The sequence below is a fragment of the Amphiura filiformis genome, chromosome 5 (genome assembly GCF_039555335.1).
Source record: "Amphiura filiformis chromosome 5, Afil_fr2py, whole genome shotgun sequence".
In the NCBI taxonomy this organism is placed as follows: domain Eukaryota; kingdom Metazoa; phylum Echinodermata; class Ophiuroidea; order Amphilepidida; family Amphiuridae; genus Amphiura; species Amphiura filiformis.
Window position 1 is genome coordinate 79,227,701 of NC_092632.1, and position 23,180 is coordinate 79,250,880.

Genomic DNA, 23,180 nt, shown 5'->3' on the forward strand with positions numbered 1-23,180 from the left:
TCTGTAACCTGTTTCCTGTAGCCGCTAGTAGGGTTGTAGGTCTTTTTATCTTTCAGAAGGAGTTGGCATTTCTTATCGTAGTCCGATGTATTTAAAACTACAACACACTTCCCTTTGTCCGCTGGCACAATGACAATGTCCTTGTCCTTAGCTAACTCGTCAAGGGCTTTTCTTTCTTCCTTGGTGGTGTTTGGAGGTGGGAGTTTGACGTTACATATAGAGTAGTGCTAACCTTATGCCGTAGGCTTTTAGCTTTAGATTGATCGCAGTCTCTGTGGCAGTGACAATATCAGCGATTGGAACTTTATTAGGAGTCACAGCAAAGTTCAAACCTTTCGCTAGAACCGACACTTCGCTGTCACTCAGCGATCTATCAGACAAGTTTTTCACCCACTTTTGTTTAGAATCTGAGTCAATTTGACCACCAGTAGAACGCCAGTTAGTGTCTAAATCCGCTTGAGAAGTTTTATACTTCGCGAATTTATCGATGTGTCTACGCTTGGTTGCAAAGTGTTGATCAAGCTATGCAACTTTGGTGAACTCAGTTACCCTCTCAAACTCATTAGTTGGTAATAAGGACGCTAAACGATTATATTGATCGGTGTATTTCTCATTGAGAGTGTCAATGTGAAGTTGATATGTCGTATTCTTTCATTCAAAAGTTTCCTTTCGGCGTTACGTAAGATATTATCAACTTTATGTCCTTTTACACTGCTCATCAATTTGACACGTGACCAATCAGATGCCTGATGAAGTTCGGAGTTACCGGACGCAACTGTCGCATGTAAGTTGCAAATTTTATTTCCAGAATTCGATTTAACTTTACCTTATATGTTATTTACTGGATGACTAATCTACACCAAGATATAGCAGTAATATGTTTGCAAAGATCTTGGATTTTGCCACAAATGAAGAAATCAAGTGGTGTGAGGTCTGGTGATCTTGCAGGCCACTTCACAGCATGACCCATCCCAACCACTGTTTGCTATCCGTGGACAGAGTGAAAAACGGGTACTTCTTCAAAAGTTGTGAGCCGATTGAAATAATTGCTTTGGTTTATTCAAGCTAACAATTAAAGGTTTCTTTACATACTAAAATATATTTGATCAATTTTCAGAAATAGGCGAAAAAGAGGGCGCAATGAGGGGCCTCTTTTTTGGGGGGACACCCTGTACTTTAATTTATTAATTCTTGACTTTTTGCGGTCTTGTTTTATGATAGTTTTTGGGCCTTTTTCACTTTGCAAAATCTTTAGTATGCTTGCATGCTTTCTCTTTCTTGTTAGTTGTCTTCTCTTCTTCCTTACTGTTTTTACAATTTCAGCATATTCGATCTTCTCAGCTCTTGATTTGATTGTTATTTTTCTCAGAACTTTCCTTCTTGTATCAAGGTTTTCAATTGCTTTATCCTCCTCAGATTTTGATTCCATCCTCTTTCTTTGATGCTGCATACTTGCTGCTTCCTCCAACAGTGATGTAGTTAGGTGGTCGCATCTTGTATCCATATCTATGTCCTGTATCTCCAGACTCACAAAGCGGTTCTTCAACTTCAGTTGGAATTTCTCTTTCCTCTCTTTCAACTTTAGAATGTCAGTTCTTTTCTTTTTTTTAATTATTATTGATGAATTAAGCCTTGCAAGCTTAGTGTTGATGCAATGTCTACCTTGGTGATAACTTTTTGGCTGCATAATATAAAGTCTTATCTGGTTCCTGGTTACTTCATTTGGACTTTTCCATGTCAGTACCTCTTGTCTTTTTTGAAGAATGTGTTGGCTATCATGAGTTTCTGTTCTGCCGCTGCGACAAACTCTGCGACTACTTTACACAATTGGTCATATCTTAGCTTGTCGACCACCGATTTTTTTGAAACAAAGCTTATGTAGTAGCATTATATTCATACGAGGCAACGACCGCCGCGCCGTAGGAAAAAAAAGTTATATTTGCTCGGGCATTTCTATTTGCACAACTTTAAAAGGATTTTTTTGATTTGAGATAATAGCCTCGTCTAATGACCGATTAGTAGGTTGAGGGGGTTAATAACCAAGTAATTCAAGGGAATTACTTGGTTATTAACCCCCTCAACCAAGAAATTCAAGGGAATTCAAGATGGCATAGAACTAATAATATCCTGTTTGTCAAGGAATCGAACTGTATTTAAAATCTGTATCTAAATATTGATCTATTGCTGCAGGTTTCTCATCCATCAATGATTTAATGACAAACAACTGGTCATTAACCATGGTCGTAAGATTTTGAACTTTTGGATTTATCGTTGGGAGGGGGGGGGGGGCCGAAGTACAGAGTATATCCACTAAATTATCGAAGGAGGATGGCCCGATCAACAACTGTATCCCACTTCTTTTACGTCACTGTCAAATGTTCACTATAGACGAATCCAATATCACGCATTCCTACACCTTAATGGCTGCCAAAGTTGGGTCCCCGTCGGCTCCATCCCACCTAAAATGTGAAATGATGCGTCCTTGGAGGGTATTTTAAACTGCATTATATCACCTGTGTTACACGTGGACAAAAGAATAATGACAGTGTACAACACAAAAGAATCTAACATCGAATTTTAAGCGGCTTTAATCCACCCAATTGGGCAGTCACTACACCAGTGTGGTGCATGCGGGGACCCGTCATGGCCGACCAAATCCTGACCATGACTTGGCTTGTTGGATTCGTCTATATTATGGGATCGGATAGTGACGTTTGCACAGTATTTTTTGTGGGACTTAAATCAAAGTATTACTTTGCTTAAGGGCTGGGGTATGAACGTTTGGACAGTATTTATTGTGGGACATTAGAGCACATCAGACCTATCGAATTGCATTCTGAATACGAAGAATGTCCTTCTGATATTGTTGTGGCGATATATTATTTTATATCCCGTGCCCTTCTATTTTCATTTATTTATTTAATCAAAATTATGGTGTCATTCACCCCGAGTGAGAAATCACTCTCTGGTATCATTTCGATTACAGCGGCCTTCGCGATCCGGCCAAAGCGTTTTTAAAATGCGTAAAAACAACTTGGTTTTAATGCTAATTAATGCATGTTCTAGGGAAGTCTGATTATCTTTATAAAATAGCAGAGTGGGCGGGTTTTCGCGGAAATATTTTTTGTGTAAAAAGTGAAGCATTCTATGCATAAAGGAATATATGAATATTAACTGCACAACATGTAGAACGATTCGTGATACCCAATTGTGGAACAGTTGGTGTTGTTTAGGAGTGGGAGAATTTTATTTCAATTTTATATGCGACAAAATATATTTTGAATTTACTGAAAATGGACGCTCAAAAAAAGAAGAAAAATGTATGTAATTTTTACATAGAACCCCGATAAAAATTACTGTATCGTTTTTATACTAATCTAATCTTCCATTTTCTAAAAAAACCCTTGTGGGTTCTATGTGGAAATCTTGAATAAACTGGGGGAAAACACAACGTCTATACTCCGGGGACTATAGGCCTACAAGAAAATGGCAGAATCCCTATACATTGCACGGACCGATATCCATGCACGATGCAGTGAAAATCGATATTATGTATTGTGTGCAGCACAATACACGTATTGTTGTATTTCTATGCTATACCCGAGAAATGTTGGAGTTGCCTATTGCCAAACCCGCGATTTGGTAGCCCAATTGGGCGACTTTTGAAGATTTTCCCCGCGACCTTTGACAATTTCCTGTCACATAGAAACCAATGGATAAGAAAAAATTTGAGCGACTTTTCAACATTGGCTCCCGCGACTTCCGATAGTTTCCTGCCCCATAGAAACCAATGGTAAAGAGAAAAATTGGGCGACTTTTCGATTATTTGACCCGCGATTCGGGCTGAAATCTTTTGGCAACATATATGGTCAATTCCAGCCAAAGCGGGCCAGAATTCTCTCTGGGGCCATTTTGAAAATGTTTTCCTTTTCAATTCTAGACTTATCAAATGAGACGATCATGTCTAGTGAATCATCAGGTGGAAGTGCCATCGGATTGAAAAATAACTTTTCTTGCTAGACCAAATAAAGTGTTAAATGCGCATATGCATGTTACCCACGAATTCAAGCATTTTTCACCTGTTGTACGCCATAAAATTTCACTTTCTTTAATATCTTTCAATATTTTATGTGTGACTCATATACACTAGAAATCGGTGAAGACTTTGAACGTAAAATAGAATTTTATTACATATATCTACAAAGAAATATTTTGGTTATTACAAATTTTAAGAAAGAACCAGGTGTACAGTTAAGATTGTGTCAATTCTTCGAACTCTTTCCAAAGTGGCTGTCATTTAACATTACTGTATTATTTCGAAAGATTAGAATAAATGCTTCATATAAATACAAAGTTATATATTGCATCTCGTCGCAGGATGAGGATCTCGGATGGATTCGTGGGTAACAGCGTCTGGAAAATAGCAATTCCTATTAATTTTTTTTAATATAAATAAAAAATACTTTTCCGTATGTCAATAATTCAGGCTGCAATGGCACTAAAATGAATTTTAATCAAAATACAGACTACATGGAATATTTAGAATGGATCATTATGGCATTTTGGGTATAAAAATTTTGAGAATAATGAAGTTGCCAAATTCAAATAGACAGAGCAAACAATTTTATATTATTATTTTAGTAAAATCATTCCATATTTTCATGCAGCAATATTCTATTAACTCGTGTTTGACAGTTCCTATGAACTAAAACACTATCAATACATTGTTAACTATAATTTAAGTAGGGATTCGTGGGTAACCAAAATGTTCGTGGGTAACACATATTTGAAGGAATGTATTGGTGAGCGGCAAAATAGAAAATATTACAGAAGGTTGGAAACCACCATGCGGTTATTCGTCCATTGTGTTTCAATGATTCCCGTTTCTCTAACCAATTGCATTTACCCAAAAAATGGTAATTTAGGATAATCAATCAAAACTTCATGATACAGCTTCAGTATACCTTCAAGAGGACGCTATTAAACAGGACTGTTTTGGAACCTATTTCGCATGTTTTCAAAATGTTAAGATGCATAAGAAACATATAATTTACGAGAAAATCCTTGGATTCGTGGGTAACGCCGAATTCGTGGGTAAAGCTATAAGTACTATAGTACCGTTTGGGGTTTGCGTTTCTTAGGTATATAAACTGTAAGTACTGTCAAAATTATAGCATACCCATGGCTTGAATATGTGCTGATTTAAACTTAAAATAAACAATCTCCTTATTTTTCAAGGTTAGCATCTATTCGGGATTCGTGGGTAACAAAAGTTTAAACCGTCGTAGATTCTTTTTTAAAGCGGTGAACGTATTTTTACGATTGACAATTTTAAGCGCTTGTCAAACTAAATTCAGTGTCCAAAGTCATTAAATGTTAATTTAAGTTATGGCAATTATATTTGCTGGACTCGTGGGTAACAGTTGATACGTGGGTAACGTCAAATTTGATTTTATGGAATTTTATGGGTAAAACGTATTTGCATAAAATAATCACTTGGACCTCAGAATTATAGAACGAAACTTCGTTTCATGATATAGTCATTTATGGCATATTCACTTAACATTTTTCAGAACGATCATTTTATTTTTTTTACGCGGGTAACAAAATTATTATTAAATTGACTTAATGGCCTCTAGAGTCCACAAACTTTGGTGGAATTCAATCGTTTTACATATGATGAGAGATCATGCAAACGTCTTTCTAACGGTAATCATTTCATTTTGATTGAAGGACATTCAATGACATATATGGTGCTTTATCTTCGAATTCGTGGGTAACGCCAATTCATTTAAGCTATCATAACTTGTCCCCTGGTATGACTTGCTAGTAAAGGCCTATATGCACAAAGAGAGCACATTGGACGTGACATGATATGCTCCATCAATAACGTGATTTCCTTTATTAATGACATTTTAAAGTGGAAAGTTAACATAGAGAGAATTTTGTCCGCTTTCGCTGGAATTGACCATATATAGGCTATAGCCTATAACCTATATATATGTTTAAAATTCAATATGGCTACCAACAACTCATGTGGTCCAATGGATTAGCGCGCTGGACTGCGAGATTCTGTATGCAGCTGCGGCGTGGGTTCGAGGCCCACCTCTGCCAAACTAAAATTCACTTTTCTTTAAATTTCACATTTGGGAAATATGACTGGGCGAATTTATGTATGGCGAAGAGTGGTGTGCATTTCGATTAGACTATCGTAAAACGTCACAATGGTCTTTTGTAAACGGAGGTCTTGTGGAAGACGCAAACTGAGCATGAGTTGTAGCTTGTAGCAGTCACTCAGAGAGATAACACCTCTCTATAAAATCTCCGTGTGCGTCAAGATTTGTACACAACTTCTTAGTTTAAAGCGAGAACAATTCTCGCTAAATATTACTTTGATAATGGAGTTTGTTCTACTCCCAGTTCACTTGTTAGTTTTTATATAAAGTTTCATACGGAATGAAGAAGATGTAGTAATGTAATAAATAACTTAAATATCAGTAAATTGTGGTTTTGATTGTCTTGATGTTGGCTGAGTCTGAAAGCCTAAATAAGACCCTGGTCGAACCTCTAGTTCTATGGAGAGCTTTTTATTAGCGCCCATACCAATGCCAAATCTACGATGAAGAGCCGATGAACAGAACTACCAATCTGAGGGACTAGCCGAGACGAGTGAACCAAGACGCATCTACCAAGCCGTGTGATTTATCCTGGTACTTACCTCGCCGCCTAAAATATTTAGCGAGTCCTATTCCCAAAGCTCTTATATATCAAAAATGTGAAAAATATCAAATTTTGTATTATATCGTGAATTTCAAAAAATGAGAATTATTTGATATCAGAAAGACATTCTTCGTATTCAGAATGCAATTCGATATGTCTGATGTGCTCTCATGTCCCACAAAAAATACTGTCGAAACGCTCAAAACGCTCATTCCAGATCAGATTCAGATTCAGATTCAGATTAAATTTATTATTTCAAATTCAAATTGGCCCGTAGGCCAAATTACATGAAATATTACATTTGCAATGTTTACATTAAAAGACATAAAAAACATATAAAATATACATGAAAACACCATAAAATTACTCAAAGAAATTAATTGCACTTGTTGAGGCAAAATCTCAGTCACACAGCTCACACACACCCCTACATCTTCTCCACACACACCTTACATATACACCCCCACCCCACATACACCTCTACCCGAACTATCAGCCCTCCATATACACACACACACACACACCACACCCCAGATGCACTAAAGAATTTAATTTAATAAAACAGTAATTAATAAATAACATAACAAAATATTGCACATAAATATTTGGACCAGACAAATTATAAGGGACAAATTCAATACATCAAGATAAAAATGCTGTCATAAAATCACAGTTAAACACACCAGCTGAATATGAACATGATGAGATGCACTAATTAAGTAGATGAGTGAGATAGGGTATTGAGCTGTTCCCATATTTTTTTGTTTTGGTTCTGGGGACATGATACTTATTGCACTGTCTAAGGGTCATATTGTGGGTCCTCATATTGTGTGGAAACCATTCTGAGTACCTATCAGATTCAACACATTTTTGAGCAAACTGTGTACAGAGATGTAGTCTTCTATCATTCAAAGTTTGGAGTTCCAACTGGTCAAGGGAATCCCTTAAAATGAGAGCACTTCAGACACACCAAATTGTATCCCGAAAATGCTAAATACGAGGAATGTCCTTCTGATTTGATATTAAATAATTTGGATTTTTTTTCAAATTCGCTATATTTTATAATACACTGAAACTTTATGGCAAATTATTTAAAATTGATATTTTCGACAATTTTAAACAGTCCTCGAACTAAACGGTGACTAATTTTGCATTTTTCTCAAAAAATAACTACACACTGGTAACAAAAGTTATGTATAGGGGCAAGGAATCCAATTACTTCACTGATATTTCAGTGATTTAAGACAAGTGGTTCGTCGGTGGGTGACAGGCTTAAAAGTCACAGGAGTGACTAAAAGGATGTGCACGTATAAGCCAGGTCACAGGGGTAAGTGATGCGTCTAGTGCGTATGTAGTTGTAGTTGTAGAAGTAGTTGTAGATGCATACTCCCTCCTTCTTTCCCCCTGTTTAGTTCTTTTTCCCTTCCTTCTTTTATCTAGTAGCATAACTCTCAACCTCTGATCAATTGCGACCGAAGCCGCTGGCTAGCCTTCGGGTGAAAAGAAGAGCCGAGTGTGTAAGTCTCTTCCTGCCAGTACATAGCCTCTCCTTACTCAAGACTCCTACATGGCCTCCCAGCGGTCACCGATGGTAACTGGTCATCTTGCGATTTCCAGGCTAGCATGTAGGGGATCTCGGAGCAGCTAAGGGCCCCAGAGGTGCAGTACGTATGGCCCACCAGCGAGTGGACACGCCCTGGTACTCACCATCCTTAGCCACTGATTGAAACATGACAATGTGAGTGGAGGAAACCTTCTAGATTCAACAGTCTCTGTTAAGGTTCAACAGTCATCGTGTTTCCATGGGAGAGGCGATCCACCCTTTAACTAGTGGACCTCGGCTGCTACCCACCTGCCCAATAAGCAGGAAACTGTCTCGGCTCCATTTATGGACCGGGGAAGCTGCGAATGGCCCAGCAAGCCTGCAGCTGATAAACTACCGCTCAAAGTAAACAAAGGAAATGTAAACGGACAGATTCAAATGGAAAACGACACGGAACTGTTAAAAGACAACGAAATAGCCCAACGACTAGGACTGCAACATGGAATGTCAGTGGAATTGGACAGAAGGAACCAGAGATTGTTGAAACAATGCAGAGGTATAGCATCTCAATCATGGGAATATCTGATACAAGACTTAAAGGAAAGGGCATGAAGGAATCGCACAACGACTATGTACTCATCTGGTCTGGAGTGGACAAGAACAAAAGAGCCGTCCATGGAGTGGCTTTCTACCTACACCCAGAATTAGCTAAGAACATTATGGAAGTTGACTACATATCCGAAAGAATAATCAGACTCAGAATACAACAAGAGAAAGAGGTTACAACATACATCCAAGTGTATGCTCCATGCAATGATTCCTACTCAGATGAAGACAAGGATACATTCTTTGAAGAGTTATCTGATGTTATAAACAGTACAAAGAATCAGGATATGCTGGTGGTAATGGGAGACATGAATGGACATGTGGGAAGTGAACGATCACCTTGGGAAGATTACCTAGGACCCCACAGTGCACCAAACACAAGTCGGAACTACAATGGACAACTCATCTTGGAACTTTGTGCCCAACATGATCTCTTTGTCACAAACACATTCTTCCAACATAGGAGTAGCCAAATATTCACATGGTACAAGTGGAATGACCTCACCAAAGCTTCTCAGCTTGACTTCATCCTCATTAAAAAGACAGATCGATGCAAAGTGAATGACTCTAAAGCAATGCCAAACATCCACATAGATACTGATCACAGACCAGTCATGATGGAAACAAGGGCCAGGAGAAGACCACAGCCAAATAAAAGGCAGCAACCTGAGACAATAAACCTCAGAAAATTAGCAGAAGAACCAGTGAAGGCAGCCATCGAACAACAGATGGATCAGCTATTCCAAAAACTACCAGATCAGGAAGGAAATACAGAAGAAGAGTGGACATGGTTCAAAGATGCTCTAACAGACACCCTTAAAGCAAACTGTGGGACTAAGAAAAGAAAAACAGGACAAGTGAAAGGGACATCCTGGTGGAATGACACGGTCAAAGCAGCAACCAAAGAGAAGAAAAGACTCTTCAAGAAATGGTCCAAAAGCAACCTGGAAGCAGACTACAACGAGTACAGGGAAGCCCGGCGTAACTGCAAGAAGACTATCAAAGAAGCCAAAGACCAGTCTTGGAAAACATATGGGGAAGATCTGGCAGAAAAATCAAGTAGCTCAAGCAGAGAGTTCTTTAAAGCAGTTAAAGCCTACAAACAGCGGGACGAGCCTTTTGACCCAACCGCCATCATAAACGACAAGGATGGAAACCCCCTCACAGACAGCTGCGAAATCACCAACATATGGGGAGAATACTTCGAAGATTTGCTCAACCCAAGCGGTGATGGTGACAGACAACAGCAGCAGCCTTTCCATCCTCGGTTCCAAGAGGAAGTTGATCCACCCATACTCCAGGAGGAAGTCAGAAATGCCATTAAAACCAGTCCCAAAAACAAGGCAGCTGGAATTGATGACATCACAACAGAAGCCATACGTGCTTGTGGAGATACAGGAGTCAAATGGTTGACAAGAGTGTTCAACAGGGCTTGGGAGGAGCGAGCTGTACCCGATGACTGGCAACGTGCAATAATTGTCCCCATCTAGAAAAAAAAGGGAGTAAAAGAGATTGTAGCAAATATAGAGGAATCTCTCTGCTCAGCCATACTGGGAAGATTTATGGAAAGATCTTAGAGAAACGAATACGACCAGTTGTTGAACATCAGCTGAGCGAAGCGCTGTTTGGGTTCAGGAAGAACAGAGGGTGCACTGATGCCATATTTGCTCTGAGACAATTGTGTGAAAGGAGTATTGAGTACAACCAAGATCTGTACACTATATTCATAGACCAAGAAAAGGCGTTTGATCGAGTAAACAGAGATCTACTCTGGACTGTGCTAGAAGACTACGGTGTAAAAGGGCAACTGCTGGACAGTGTGAGAGCCATCTACAGGGACAGCCTCTGTACTGTCAGGACAAGGACAGGACTCACCAAGTGGTTTCCCCGGGTGGTTTCCTGTGAAGTCAGGTGTCCGACAAGGATGTGTCCTCTCGCCTCTCCTGTTCCTCATTTTTATGGACAGGATCACCCAAGAAGCAAATCTAGATGAAGAAGCTCTCAATGAACTATACTGTTTGCAGATGATCAATGTCTCATCCACCAAGACAGCCTTAGCTTACAAAACCACACCAACAGACTGCACGCAACCTGCCAGAAGTATGGCATGAGCATAAGCATCCCAAAGACAGAAACCATGCTGATCAGCCGATCCCAAAAGACCTTGGACATCAAGATTGACAACACAACCCTCCAGCAATCAAAGGAGTTTAAGTACCTGGGCAGCATCTTTACTGAAGACGGGAAGATAGACCGAGAAATTGAAACCAGATGCCAGAAAGCAAACAACATCACCTTCATGCTTGGGCCTATACTTTCCCACCCAGCTGTGCCAATGGATGCAAAAAGAACAATCATCAACGCAATCTATACTCCGACTCTCTGCTACCAGGCACAAACATGGGCTATGAACAAAAAGACTGAACGGAAGATTACTACCTGTGAAATGAAATGCCTACGAAAAGCTGTAAACAAGACACGACGGGACAAAATTAGAAATGAAGTCATCAGAGACATGGTTGGCACCAAGCCTATGCTAGACCAGATTGAAAGCCATCGCATCAAATGGTTTGGTCATCTTATGCGCATGCCCACAAATCAACCAGCCCTGCGGACCTACAACAGCAAACTGTCCGGTACCAAGCCTGTAGGAAGAACAAGAAGAAGATGGATTGAGGGGGTCAAGAAAATCCTGACAAGGCACAATACCAACCTGACAGATGCTACCCATGCAGCCCAAGACAGACGTCCCATCATTTCCCCGCGACTCTGAGAGGAACAAGCGGAGGACAAAAGTAAAGTAAAGTAAGGTTCATTATAGGTTAAGAATAATAATAATATACACAACTATTGTTACCAGTGTGTTATTATTTTTTGAGTAAAATGCAAAAATAGTCACAAATTTATCAAGGGGTGTAGTACTACCTTAAAGGGAAGGTGACCCAATATATTTGGAAAATGGAATTCTTTAAAATTGACGTATACATAAAATGTCGTCCCTATCATAAGCTATCATAATCATAATGAAAAAAGAACATGTAAATATTTCTTGTATATCTCATATAATTTTTTATCGATGCATTAACACTAAGGGTCGGGTGTGCCTTTTCTTTAGTTTTACGTAGTTTATATTCACATATAAAATAAAAAGGATTAGTAATTCAAAGGCGTAAGGACTGATATTCAGTCCTCAAAGTCCAACTTTTGTGTGCAATTTGGACCTTCACGTGCATCTGCGGCGTGCTTATATAACACAAGAATTTGCTGTCAACCAAAAAAAATCGTGATTTTTAAAACATCTGCAAATCAAATAATTATTCAAGTAAAGGTAATTTTGAAACGATACAAACTTTTGTCAAAATTGTAAAATTAGAGTAAATGTTTCCGCCCGGGATCGAACCGGGGACCTTTCGCGTGTAAAGCGAACGTGATAACCACTACACTACGGAAACTTTACTACTCAGTTGCTATTGCCAAGTACATTCGCAATTAATATACAAAGTTGTAAAATGATGTCCTTGAACTGAAATTCAGAATGGAATGTACAAGATGTTACATCAGTCCATTTATTTTGAATAAATGAATAGCAATGAGCAAGATTTTTCGTTTAGGCTAATATTTGAGTTTTCTTATTTATATGTAGCTGAAACATTACGATAATTATTCATTTTCTTGTCTGTTTAGTTCTGTTACATAACACATGATTGAACTACACTATTTAAAAAAGTTAATTAATTGAAACTTGACATCTTTATTTTTTAAATTGTATGTAACAAGGTTTCCGTAGTGTAGCGGTTATCACGTTCGCTTCACACGCGAAAGGTCCCCGGTTCGATCCCGGGCGGAAACATTTTTTTCTTTTTGTGTCGTAAAATATTGTCCTTTTTATGATACTTTGGACACTCACTTCTGAATTGAAGGGGATGTGCCTACCAGCATCGGAATTAGGACATCTTATTTTTTATGACTAATTCGATGGCCTAAAATGCCGTGAAAAAAGTAGACATTTATCAGTGAAAAATGGGATAATTTACTAGCAAATTGTGGTCATTGTATTTTCGAACAATTGTAAATGTATCCCACAACACAAAAACGTTTTTATGTTGTCAAAATGTTATTGTATTGTCTTTGTTTTCAAACGTTTCACATATTATAACAATGTTTAAATGTTGTTTAAACGTTTTATCCTGGCAATTTTCTGCTTTTTTGTGAAAACGTTTTGTGTTACTAGGAGTAAGGAGGGTGGTCATGTGGGTAGATTACAAAGGGCACCTAAACATAAATAAGGGGTCTTTGAGTAAAAAACATAATGGGTTTAATTAGTTTTTCGGATTCACAAAGCGATTCTATTGACGGGTACATTTGTTTGCAAAAGACCTAAAAATGTGAGGTCTGTTTGGAAAAAATGTATATATCTTCAATACAAAAGGTCAACATTTTCAAATGGTGGACAGCTTTTCCTCCCAGCTACATGCACTTATACGTATCGTTAGATTTATAAAGTCTGTAATGTCAAAAATATAAACTTTTAATAATTTGCCATAAAATTTGTATTATATCACGAATTAAACAAAAAAGAATCCAAATTATTTGATATCAAAAGGACATTTTACCTTGATTGAACAGATTCATCAGGATCGGTATAGTAAACTGGTTAACAAAGTTCTTTGTATCTGATCCAGAATTTTCACTTACTTGTGTACGTTTCAACAACACCTGTTGTCTTTATCAACACTTGATGGGTAGTGACTGCTACTGACAACCGACGCTAGAAGTAGTTCCAGCGTTGATCTTGGAGTTGCCAGTTGGTTTTCCTCCAAGGGATTTTTTGGATCCCTGTTTCAGAAACTCCATGAACAGAGACGAAGGACAGTACCAACTATCTCACATATTTGATGAAAATGAAGATATTTTCTGAAACAGGGATCCAAAATATCCCTTGGAGGAAAACCAACTGGCAACTCCAAGATCAACGTATCTAATTGTAATTTACACACAACCATGACAACTGCTAAATTAAGCTGAAATGAAAAAATAAACTAGACTATTATAACGTCTATTTTGAAAAGAAATGTTGTTTCTAGCATGTTGGATGAAGGGGGAAGAGTTGATGTGATATTATTTGGACTTTCGATAGCGTACCACACCAGCGTCTACTCAAGAAAGTGGAAGCTCATGGCATAGATGGAAAACTACAGGGTTGGTTATAAAGCTTCCTTACATGCAGAAAACAGAGTATTTTTGTAAGTGGTGGAATGTCTGAATGGGTAGAGGCGATCAGCGGTATCCCGCAAGGCAGTGCCCTAGGTCCTATCCTCTTCATCATTTTCATCAACGACCTACCAGATGTAGTAGAAAGTTATATAAAGATATTTGCAGATGACTCAACGGTGTTTACCCATGATCAGAAAGAAGAGGATTGCGAGAAGCTTCAAGAGGACTTGGACAACTTGAGTTTGTGGTCAGATACCTGGCAGCTGAAATTCAATGCAGCAAAGGGTGGAGTAATGCACTTTAGCATGTCTGAAGAAGGTAAAAGAAGAAATTTTAGAAGTACTGGGAGAGGAGAAGAATTTGGGAGTGAAATTTGACCCCTCGTTGACTTTTCGTAGCATGTTGATATGGTTGCCAACAGAGCCAACAGGATGGTTGGAATCATAAGAAGAACATTTGATTTCATGAATAAGAAATGCTGAAGATCCTATTCAAAAGTTCGGTGCGACCACATTATAGAATATGGAGTCCGGTTCTACACAGAGATAATATAAGGATTGAGAGAGTGCAGAGAAGAGCCACAAAAGTTGTAGTGTAGGCCTGAAAGAGATGACGTATGAAGAGAGATTGATGGAGCTAGATCTGCTCAAATTTCAATAGATTAATTTGTGGTTATAATGTTACTAAATATCTTTTGAACAAGAAAAACTTCTTAGGTCTGTCTGAAAGTCACTAACAACTTTTCTTTCATGACTTTTTCGAAAACATATAGGCCTATATATTTAAATAAGTAATAAAAACCGGGTCTCTAAGTTAATTGGACAGACAGTAGATTCCGTATCAGAGGAAATTCATTCAGCAATAGAGTGGTGAGGGCATTGAATGGACTACCAATGAATTCAAGTATAATAGAGCTTTAGAGAAGACATACAACAAGTTTACCCATCGAAAGGGAGCTCTCTGGCAGAAAGTTGTATATTAACATGACCCCATGTGTGTTCAAGGTGTGTTCTGACGGTCAAAAATTGGACTAGCAAGAACAACCGCTGGCGGCGCACCGTATTGTGAATCGCCAGAATTATACAAGATCTTACATCAGACCATGGCCAATTACCAGTTGTTTGTCATTAAATCATTAAATCAGCAATAGATCAATATTTAGATACAGATTTTAAATACAGTTCGATTCCTTGACAAACAGGATATTATTAGTTTTATGCCATCTTGAATTCTATGATATTTGATATAGAATTACTTGGTTGTTAACCCCCTCAACCTACTAATCGGTCATTAGACGAGGCTATGTTTGTATATCAAATCAGAAAATAGCATTTTAAAGATGTGCAAATAGAAATGCCCGAGCAAATATAACATATTGTTTTCTACGGAGGTCGTTGCCACGTAGATATTATATTATGTAAGGAAAAGTTTGTTAAATAACAACAGATGATAACATGTTTATAATCATACGAACCCCAAAGATAAAGTTGACGATGTTACGTGTCCGTATTAATGTAGCAATTATCACGCTCGACGCGAAAAGTTCCTGGTTCGATTCCAAGTGGGCGGAAACATTTTTCCCTATGGAGCTGAGACATGGACACTGCAGAAAGTGGATGTGAGATGACTGGAACTTTTTGAAATGTGAGTGTGGAGAAGAATGGAAAAGTTTTATTAAAAAGACAAAAGGAGGAAAGTTATTTCTAATAATAAGTATAGATTCATAAAACTGTGTAGACTCTCATTCATCTGGGTATGTTGAAATTAAGATTTAATTTAAAACCTTCAGTCTTCAGCTGGGTTGTGATACAAATGACCTTGAGTACCGGACAAAAAGTGCCAAACCACCTCAATATAATCTGAGCAAGACTGAGTATAGTGCACTAGAAAGCTTAAAGAAGGATGAAAACATCACGATCCTCCTTGCTGACAAGGGGCGTTGTACTGTGGTTTTAAAATAGCAAAGACTATGATCAGAAGGCTAAAGCACTGTTAGACGATGCTAAAACTTACACGCCCCTTTTTTGAAGTTGACTTCGAAGCTAGGCGAACTTGAGAAAAACGGGTCTATTGACTTTAAGTTAAAACATCAGTTATACCCGACATCCGAAAACATCCCGGGTTTTTACGGCCTCCCGAAGGTTCACAAGGACACCATCCCCTTGCGTCCTATTGTGAGCAGCATCGGCTCGGTTTCATACAATATCGCCAAATATTTGGCCAGAGTTTTGAGTCCTGTGGTTGGCCTATCGGACCACCATATTCTAAACTCCAAGGATTTTTCGGGGAAAATCCAAGGCCTCCAAGTATTCCTCCGAAGGACGCAGTCTCAGCGGTTCGCGAAGTTCTGACCCAGGATACCACACTTCATGAACGGACAAACTTATCTCTTGATCAATTATGTGATCTACTTAGTCTCTGTTTAGATAACACCTACTTTTCGTACAGTGGACAATTCTATCAACAATGTCATCAAGTTCACGCAGTCTGTTTATCGAAAACAGACACACACGGACCAATACCTACAATTTGGTTCCAATCACCCGCTCATTCAGAAACTCGGGTCAACACCTTGTTCCATAGAGCTGAGTCGATAATCACCAAAGACTCCGATAAGATCGCTGAACATCAACATCTTCGCAAAGCGATGGGTAATTGTGGCTACCAGGACTGGGCCATAAATAAGGCCTTGAATTGAATAAGGACAACAGTAAACCCACTGCCAATAGAGAGCTTGCGAAATGACGTTACGTTAACTTTAACTTTAACGTCTAGAGGATTATAGAGGATTATGTATTCAAAACCAAGGTGGTTTTGAATACATAATCCTCTATAATCCTCTAGACGTTAAAGTTAAAGTTAACGTAACGTCATTTCGCAAGCTCTCTAATAGCACGAATCAGACGGGGAGAACAACAAGCATTACCATCCCATATCACGGAGACCTATCGGAAAAACTCAAAAGAATTTATCGCGACCACGGAATTAGCACCCACTTTAAACCCACGAACACGATCCGCCAGTCCTTAGTACATCCCAAGGACAAACAGCCCAAGGGAAGGATCAGTGGAGTGGTCTACGGGGTCCGCTGTTCTGACGAGCAAGCCTGTCAAGACTCTTACATAGGAGAAACCGCCCAACCTCTCCACAATCGCATGTTACAACATCGCAGAGCCAGCTCAAGTGGAAACGACTCATCAGTGTTCTTACATCTGAAAGCCACCGGACACCATTTTGACACCAAGGATGTCCGAATCCTAGATCGCGAGCATCGTTGGTTTGAGCGTGGAGTGAAAGAGGCAATCTGGGTGAGGGCTCAGCAACCATCCCTCAACCGCGGTGGAGGCGTCCGGGCCAAACACGGCTGGGACAGGATCATAAAGGACATTCCTCGTCGATTGTCATCAATACCGGAAGTGTCCGGTACTCAAGGTTATTTGCATCACAACGCAGCTGAAGACTGAAGGTTTCCCGGGGAAGGTTTCAGTCGCAACGTCGAATCGTCCGTCAAAAATAGGTATGTCTGATTGACCAGATTTAAATTAAATCTTAATTATAGATTCATAAGCTTATAACATCAGAAAAAAAAAGATGCAGTCACCAAATATTGTTACGTGTTACGATATTTTAATTATTCACCAGTGGCGTAGATTTCTTTTTGACATAGGGGGGGGGGGGAAGGATGGGGTTGGAAAAAATTCTTGAAATATAGTGAATCCGGCACCTTTTGGCGACAGAATAAGTTTATGGTACAAATGCACGCGAAGCGCGCGAAAAATGTTGCCATTTTGAAGCTAAACTGATGAAATATTGTGCAAAAGTGGAATAAATTCGCGCGTACCGCGAACATTTTTGGGATTTGGAGGATAAAATGGCTAAATATGAGGTTAATTGGGTCAGAAACCCACATACAGGCGTCAACATAGAGGGGGGGGTACATGTTGTAATGGCCATATTGTCGTTCTTTTCAGAGTTATAAAACGGCGCTTTCTTTAGTGTCAAATCTAAACATTACCCTCGCCCCAATACCTCCACCTGCCCTACCAATCAATGTTGGGTACTACTGAGCGCACATGAACAAAATGTTAGGATTCAACACTGATCGGGGGGACTGGGGCACAGTGTCATCGTCCCGATATCTTCATGGCAGAAATCGCCATGGTAGATTGAATCCACCGCCACACATGACCATTATACATATCGACCTGTTAAATATAATAGGCCGAAGGACATCTGACTAAGGCTACTGACAACAACAGCCCCGATTAGCTCGGTGACTCACCTCGCTGTGTGTCAGTCAAGCATGGTATGCCATAGGTCATATTCTTTTAGACAACCTTCACGATTGGCCTATACACTGCGCTATATATAATTCGAATTCGAATATAATTCGGCACATATAAAACAGAATTATTGTGGAATTATTGTCAGTTTTTGACTCAAGACGCAAGCTACTGTCTCAAAGCGCAAGCTAACGACTATCATATCTGTTCAAAATATATATTCATGTGCAAGGAACCACATCTGGTTTCTTTATACGAAATCATTTACGGGAGATATTCATCATTTTCTAACCCGGTATCCGAAGATTTTCGTCTGATATCAAAATCGTGCATAGCAATTCACGTGTATCGATCCCGTGTATTCATTTTAGTGTCTCTGCTGCACCAAATAATTATTAGCCAGACGATGTCGGTGTGCGGGGGCTCATTTGCAATACCGTACTAATTTCATTCCAACCATTTTGTCCAGGATTGTAGTCTATACGCTTGAAAATTTGACCCATAATTTGTCTTGAATCGGAAGTACGTGTTGCTTACATAACTATGAATCTTCGGTGATTTCGCCCACGCATCTCTTTCCTTTCTTGATGCATTAACTATTTATGCTGGTTTCATACAAGCCGATATATCGATCACTCCACCGCTTTGCCGCGGCGGCAGCACCGCTGGGAGTTTAATTCAAGTCAACTCGGTGGGGTGCCGCCGCTCTGACGTATGAGAACAAAATACGATTTTGGAGCGGTGCTGAGCGGCAAGAGTGGCTTTCAGAGTCATGCTGCTGCCGCTCAGCTGTGTGCCGCTCCGCTTCCAGACACGTGCAAGCGACGTCCATGACGAAGCATCAGGCCGCTCAGCGGCAAGCGGCAGAAAGTATAAAACCAGCATTAGATGTGCCCAATGTTAGTGGATTTGTTTTCTGGCACTTTTAAGTTTGTTTGCATGTCACGTAAATGGTTCGTGTTCTTTGTATGTTCCGCGAGCTACTATAGTCTATAATTCAATAGAATTTAAACAATTTATTCAAATCAATCTTTGGAGATTGGCGTAACAGTTAAATTTCATTATTGCAACATCACAGGTAAACATGGTAAAGAAAGGCCTTTGGTAATCTGAAAGGAAAAGTGCTCGGGCATGCAACGTTCCGTGGCGACGTCTAACTTGACGAACATTCGAACTGGTATTGCTTTCGGTCCTGTAAAGAACAATGTCGTGGTAAAACAGTCGTAATTATGAACGCACGAGCCACAATGCTCAAAGGAAACTATTACCCCGATTATTTAGCGGGAACAAAGTGCATATAACCACATTGTCAAAAACAATAAGGAAAGTACTTTTAAGTAATGTAAAAGGCCTATATTCGGTGATTTATGGCACCATTGCCTTAGTGTGCTAACATAGCTTACGAGTGGTAAGCCGAAAGCCATGTATTAAAGACAAAATAAGATATTTTATATGAATCTAATAGAGTAATTTGCTCTACGATGCATTTGAATCCTTGAATAATAATAATATAAAAGAGTTTATGTATGTATATAGACGAATAGATGTTTATGATCATGACGCCCATGTGTGTGGGTGTGTGTGTGTGGGGGGGCAAAACCTCAGCCAAGTTTTGTGTGTGGGAGCCTTTGATTTCTTTCTTCTGTGAACTTGGGACTGGCCAGCGTTGTTCCTTTTGTTCTATGATTAATGCATAAGCATGATAAGCGGGGAAGTTATTGATAAGAATTATAGCCTCGAGTTTCAAAAATCACCGAGTGCGTGTATTGATCAAATAACTCTACAATTCAAGACTCTGTCAAACAGAGATTGTAAAAAACTGACAGTATAAATTGCAACTATGATCTGAGCTGCAGAGGCATCATTATTTTCCAGACTTTGATATTTAAGGGGGTACTACACCCATGTGGTAAATTTGTGACTATTTTTGCATTTTTCTCAAAAAATAATTACACACGGGTAACAAAAGTTATGTATATTATTGGGGCAAGGTATCCAATTACTACACTGAAATTTCAGTGACTCAAGACAAGCGGTTCAGTATATATGATAGGAAACGAGGTACATCCTAGCGGTACCTTATTTCTGATCATAAATAACAAACCGCTTGTCTTGGGTCACTGAAATTCCAGTGTAGTAATTGGATTCTTGCCCCTATAATATACATAACTTTTGTTACCACTGTGTTATTAGTTTTTAGAAAATGCAAAAATAGACACACATTATCGAGGGTGTAGTACCCCTCTTGCTGAAAAAAGAATTCTTTTTTAATTCTACCAAAAAGGTCGTCTTCTTAAAGGAGTATAAAAATTTTCTTAATCCTAGCATCCCCTTTTTATACACAAGCAATGGATCTTTAACAATTATTAAATGTGTTGTTGAACAGTCAACCCCTCGTAAATATGGCTTTCCTGCTGTACTGCTGACCAATGCACGATCCTTGGTTAAGAAGATGGATGAGATGGAAACCATGCTAAAACTTGAGAATCTTGGTTTCACCCAGAATTACCTTGCACCATGTCATGAATTAATGGTTACAATCTGTTCTTCCAATATCGCGATATAAGTGAAAGATCGAGGCGGCGTTGCGGTATATGTTAGATTAAACATATCTGTCAGCCATGCATATTACAGACATAGCAGTCCCTGATAAACTTGACTATGTTTGGGTATTGATTGAACCTGCTGAAAACGTTACCGAGGGATGTTTCTGTCAATCTGGATCCTGCACCGAGGACCGAGGGACTGTTCAAAAACTCCATAAGATATGGAGCGCCAAAGATATCCAGAGAAGCACAAAGATCGAGATCTATAAGGTACTTACGCTCTCGATACTATTGTATGGAGCGGAAACTTCGACACTAAAGAAGGAAGATGAAAACAGACTTTCAACATTTGAAATGATGTGCCTTCGCAAAATAATGGGAGTGTCACGTCTCGACAGGATCCGAAACACCGCCATTCGCAAAACCCTCGACATGGAATTTACCATCCTTGACAGAATCTCAACAAAAAGACTCCGGTACTTCGGCCATATCCAGAGAATGCCACCATCACGTTTTCCCAAATTAGCACTTGAGGCACATATCCATGGCAAACGCCCAAGAGGGAGACCACCAAAAAGATGGAGTGACTGCCTGAAAGCCGACTGTAATAAAGTAAACATCAGGTCTCAGGCTAGCTCAAGACAGAAGGAAGTGGCAGCAGATGGCACAACTCAACCCCAATTTGGAGTGAACGCCATAGGTCAAGGTCTGTTATAGTAATTTGTGCAGTGCAGGTGGTGTATGACGTGCATTCCCTAAATTCAGTAAATTTTCATCGTCAACCGTGTAATTGAATGGGATTATTTTGAAATTTTAAAACGCTTGAAATATCACAAACAAATAGGCCTATGTTGATAAATAATATAAATACAAGCTAAAACCGTTGGGGTTCGATAATGAACCCCACAAAACTAACCGAGTATATGAAAAATGCCATACGGCCGGGCGGTTTCACGAGTTGCCGGCTCGATCATGTCATCCGCCGCCTGTGCAGTGTATAGCACCACTGACTCGCCCAATCAACATCTTCTTCGCCAACACCTGCTTGAATCAATGGACTTGTTACATGTTACCCGGACATTAGTTTCGTCATCTTGGTGATTTCAATAGAATGAACATTAACAAGATCTTACAATCTAAAACAAATTATAAATTTTCTCCTCGAGAACAAGTTATACTGGACTTGATTATGATTGACTTTAGTAAATTGTATTCAGATTCATTACCTATGTCACCTGAGTAAGAGTGTCCACATATGCATCGTTTGGAAACCCAATCCTTCCACCACTCGCAAGCATAAAGATACTGTCAGAGTTGTCCGCACCTTTAAAGATTCCCAAATCAGGGAGTTCGTCAAAACTGGTCTAATGTGTTTGACGCCAGCAATACTCAGGAAAAGGTGGATGATTTTTATGAACATCAAAACAGTACAATGAAGTCATTCTTCCCACAGGTCACATTAAAGAACCATGACATTGATAAAAATTGGATTACCCCCCGAATTAAAAAAAATTGATTCGGGAACGCCAAGCAGCGCCTTTCTGGCTGAAGACAAAACTCAATGGCGTCAAGTTCACAATAAAGTTCACCGTGAAATTGCTCAAGCTAAAATTGACTATCACGCTAACTCTGTCCAGCATTTACAACAAACAACAAATTAAAGTCATGACTAATGACACAAAGTGTGAGCACAACATGTACATGTCCCTGGTATTCAGAATTCTTTCTCATCATGTCAACAGCATCAATGAACTGTTTGTGAATGTGTCTTCCAACATCAAGCCTCTGGATAACACAAAGGTGCCATATTTACCTGCTTCCAAGTCACCACCTCACTCATATCAAAAAGGTTAATCAGGGTAAAGCATGTGGGCCTAACGGCATCCCTCCAAGGTTAGTTAAAGAATTTGCCTATGAGCTGAGTGTTCCTTTAACAGAGGTGTTGAGTAGTTCCTTCTCAATGGAACAAGGCCATTGTAGTATCAATACAAAAAACAAATCAACCAAGCACTGAGAAGCTACTTACTGCTTTGCAAAAAATCGGGGAGGGTTTTTTACATTCAAGTGGGTTTGGGAAGATGTAAGTCATAAAATTGACCACCAACAATTTGGTAATGTCAAAGGTGTGTCCACCTCTCATGATTTAATTAGCATTAAATTTCTGAGGCAAAAATGTGGGTATTTGGATGCAGGACAACCTCAAATGGGATAGAAACATTGCTGAAATATCAAATCAAATTTATTTCCATGTCATATTACAAACATAAA

At 39.2% G+C, this 23,180-nt stretch overlaps 2 non-coding genes across 2 annotated transcripts; one reads left to right on the top strand and one right to left on the bottom strand.

Annotated features, from left to right (window-relative positions):
- Positions 1 to 12,248: 12,248 nt before the first annotated feature.
- On the bottom strand, positions 12,249 to 12,321 carry Trnav-uac (transfer RNA valine (anticodon UAC)). The gene has a single exon. It is a non-coding gene; the product is annotated as a tRNA-Val (tRNA).
- Positions 12,322 to 12,646: 325 nt separating this feature from the next.
- On the top strand, positions 12,647 to 12,719 carry Trnav-cac (transfer RNA valine (anticodon CAC)). Its single transcript has one exon. It is a non-coding gene; the product is annotated as a tRNA-Val (tRNA).
- The last annotated feature ends 10,461 nt before the right edge of the window (positions 12,720 to 23,180 follow it).